Here is a 4,269-nt window from a genome sequence, read left to right as displayed (position 1 = left end):
AGTGTCCCTGACTCTAGGATCAGCATTCTATCCTGTTGCCCTCAGGATATTACATTTTTAGCTGCATTAGCTTTATTAGATAGCACAGAATATTGATTTATGTCAAAAACTCCATGTCCTTTATACATTATTTCCTAGTCATGTGCCCCACTATTCCGTGCTTGTAAAGGTCTTTTTAAAAAATTTTTAACCCAAATTTAGGACTTTATTTCTATTTAATAGAAACTTATTTGCTCTTATTAGCTTCATCCACAGGTCTAGCCAATTTGATCTTATTTTTATCTTGACTCTTTCATCTAATGCTGATCTTTCCAGCTTGTCATCATTTGTAAATCTGAATCTGATGAACATGCTTGTCTTGGACATTACCCAAGTCGCTGAAAAAAAATGTTGAACATAACATGTCACTACAAAACTTCCATCCTAGTTGAAATAAAAAAATCATCACTTTTTTTTGGTCCAATCAGTCAAGAACTTTGAAACTCACATCATGGTGTGTGTGTATATATATATATATATATATATATATATATATATATATATATATATATATATATATATATATATATGATACAGGCCACATTTTTCTATCTTATCTGCAAGAATAGCATGAGATTCTTTGTCAAATCCAGCCTGAAATTTCAAAATACTTTCTCTATTGCATTTCTCTGGTCTAGTAACCCTGTTCAAAAAAAGGCTAGTCAGGTTATAACGTGTACTTAATGAACCAATACTGATGGACAAATATTGGTTCTTACATTTTTAAATGTTCAAAAATGATCCCTTTAAATATGTTATAGGGCAGGCTAGGTGGTGTAGTGGATAGAGCATCAGCCTTGGAGTCAGGAGTACCTGAGTTCAAATCAGACCTCAGACACTTAATTACCTAGTTGTGTGGCTTTGGGCAAGCCACTTAACTCCATTGTCTTGCCAAAAAACCCTCTAAAAATAAAAAACAAAAACAAATAATACTAGCTCTTGTTTTTGTTAAATATGTAGATCATATTAAGAAAAAGCCTTTTTTATTCCTATCCATTTGTGATTTTTAAAAAATGTATCTAATTTTCTGTATCTGGAAGAAAATGCCCTTTTATTAGCATTTAAATGCTGTTTATCTAATATTTGTTGTTTAGTCAATTAGTCATTTTTGATTCTTCATGACCCCAAATGGGGTTTTCTTGGCAGATACAGGTATAATTTGTCATTTCCTGCTCCAGCTCATTTTGCATATGAAGAAACTGAGGCAAGTAGGGTTAAGGGGCTTGCTCAGGATCATACTAGTAAGTAACTGAGAATGTAGCCACTGGCTGCTTAGGTTCGATTACTGCCATGCAAAGAATCACGACTCAGACCTGGGAATGCAGGTGTGAAAACGAAAATAAAGATTTATTAAAAGAAGTTCAACACATAAGAAAGTGATAGAAAAGTTAAGAAGAGAGATAGAGATAAAAGAACAGTCAAGCAGAGTTGACTGGGCCAGAGAGTCAGACAAGACTGGCCCCAAGTGGAGGTCCAACCTTGATATTTATGGTCTTGCCCCTTATCTAGAATGCAAAAGGCGAATTCCCTTCCCCCTTACTGGACTAGGAATTAAGTAGAGGGTTGAAGTCTGAGGAGATCAGGATACAAATTTTACATTAAACAATGAAACAATAGTAGTCAATTTACATCTTAAGAATGGGGAACCTCCACCCAATTTAACAAGATTTAACAGCCTTTAAGATTATAGATTGTTTCTGCTACATTCATAATTCTCTACATCTAGTCAATTTACATCTCAAGAGCAGGAAACCTCCACCCATTTTACAAGATTTAACAGACAGATTCTATTTCTGCTTTATTCATAATTCTCTATATCTTTTCCCTGTTTCAAGAACAAATATGAATTCAGATCCCTTGTTATAAGGAACAGAACTCTATCCATTATACCACCTAGCCTCCCCTTACCTAAAATGCCAATTTTAAATTCTTGATATAATTTCAACTTAAGTATTGAATAAGTTTTTGTATTGCCAATAATTTAAATGCTATTTTTGTGGCAATTTCAATTAAGGACAGCAGTCTGCAGCTCTTTCTCTGATTTACTGCTTCTTTGTTTTGGGAATCAGGAGCATGTTCACATCATAAAAAGGTTTTGGTAGAATAACTTTTTAATTTTTTGAAAAGTTGTGTTTTTAAAGCATGGAATGATAAAAAAGTTTGAAAGAGTTTTGTTTAAAAAAATTTTTTCTCTGTGAATTCATTAATAGCTTGCTAAATTTCTCATTCTTATTTCTCTCATACTTATTCCAGGTCTTTTTCTTACTTTGCTTTTATATATTTTTTTGAAACATCAGTGTAGAGATACACAATATTATCAGGGGGGAAAGGGGATGGAAAGTAAACATGGTCCATAAAGAATGTAAGCAGGTAACTTTACTAGTAGCAGACAACTGGGTGATGGTGGTAAAAGACTCAATGAGAGCAACTTGAGTAACAGGTCCCATTACCAGAAACAACAGCCTCAATGGCTACAGTGGGACCATGCTGGTACAGTAGTCTTGGATTGAGTGTTGGGAAAGAAAAGGGGAAGGGGGCAGAAGAGAAGTGGGACAGGCAGCTACTCCACAGGCTCACCACCCCTCCCTGCCCCCATGGCTCTGCTGACTTCAGGTGTTCACTCGTGGCTGGGAATGGAAGGTAAGGGTGAAGAATTTCACATGATCAAACACTGCTCGCCACTGGCACTTGCAGGGCTCGACAGATTCAAGGTGTCAAGGTCAAAATTGAAGCCAGGGGGGCGTTTCCCCTGCAAGCTCCTTTGGGGGATGGCCCAAATCCTGAAGCTGCTGCATGAGATCTAACACCATCTCAAAGCGGCCTTCTGGGTAGCTTCCCTGTCTGCAGCTGTCTCTTTTTCAAACTGCTCACAAATCTTGCCCGTGATGTTGTGCTGTTCCTGATACTTCTCAAATTGTTCTGGGGACAGTGCATCACGACTCTGCAGCCATTCTGGGTATTTCTCTGTTATTTCTTTTAGTGATGGATATAATACATCCTTAGATAATGGGTTCTGCATAATGCTTTGCAGAATGGGGAGTATATTGCCTTCTCCTTCCTCTTCCATGCCTATCCCCTCCATGGCCTTAGTCAGTAGCTCTTCAGTCATGCTGGAGTTCTGAAGGTCAGTGGCATTCTTTGCTAGTCCACTTAGTGTTTCCTTCAGGCAGGAAGCAAACTCTTGTTGGGATGTTGTATCACTGCCCACTCTCCCTGCTGCCTCTGAGAGTTTCTGGAATTGCTCTGCTGGATGGGGTTCCTCCTCAGCCAGATCCTTCATAGCCTTCTCAAACTCTGCAGTGGCTTGGCATGCTAGCTCACTGTCAAACAGTTACTGAAAAAATCTTTAGCTGTGTCTGCAGACGATCTCTTCTGGGAACCTGACACATCAGAAGCCATGGTGATAGGAGGGGATATGGGGAGGGTTTGGCTTTATCAAAATCATCAAGGGCCCTGCTTTTATATTTTTTGTAAGCATTCATTCAATTCATTTTGATTTTCAATTTTTATAACCCTCTAATTCAATATTGCTGATTATTTTCTTTAGTTCTCTATAATAACCTTTTTATAATTTTTAATTGTTTTATTTTTAAAAATTCAAATAGTTCTCATTATCTATATCACACATTTATCAATTATTGCTACATGTTTATAATAAATAATTTTATTGCTATATGTTTATGATAAACTCCTATTTATAAAATAAAAACTCCTATTTATAAAAAAACTTGTATTTATAAAAAAAAGTTTATTAAAAACTCCTATTATCTAACTTATGTGATTATATCCTTTCTCCTCTTATAGACTGCAAGTTCTTTGAGGGCAGGCATGTTTTCCTATTTATTTTCTTTTTATGAGGACTTGTGATTTCATCATTGTGGATGTAAGGGAACAATGAAATGATTTTATAATAAAAGTACCTATTCATTGGGTTTCCCTTAGAACTTAAGGCAGCAGTCTGAGTTATTTTCTCACTTTGTACTTCCATTTGAGGGTTGAGTTTCCAAATTTCTTTTTAACTTTTCTTTTTTTGCTTAGAGGAGTCTTAGGTTTTTTTGTAAGGCAATGGGGTTAAGTGGCTTGCCCAAGGCCACATAGCTAGGTAATTATTAAGTGTCTGAGACCGGATTTGAACCCAGGTACTCCTGACTCAAAGGCCGGTGCTATATCCACTGTGCCACCTAGCCGCCCTCAAATTTCTTTTTTATGCGGTCTTCATGAAGCTCAATT

General features: G+C 36.5%; 1 pseudogene; it reads right to left on the bottom strand.

Moving 5' to 3' along the window:
- Positions 1 to 2,540: 2,540 nt before the first annotated feature.
- Positions 2,541 to 3,376, bottom strand: LOC141490075 (peroxisomal biogenesis factor 19 pseudogene; annotated as a pseudogene).
- Between the last annotated feature and the right edge of the window lie 893 nt (positions 3,377 to 4,269).

Source organism: Macrotis lagotis, chromosome 5 (assembly GCF_037893015.1).
Source record: "Macrotis lagotis isolate mMagLag1 chromosome 5, bilby.v1.9.chrom.fasta, whole genome shotgun sequence".
Classification (NCBI taxonomy): domain Eukaryota; kingdom Metazoa; phylum Chordata; class Mammalia; order Peramelemorphia; family Peramelidae; genus Macrotis; species Macrotis lagotis.
The sequence above is the reverse complement of the archived record's forward strand: the minus strand, read 5'-3'. Positions and strand labels throughout refer to the sequence as shown.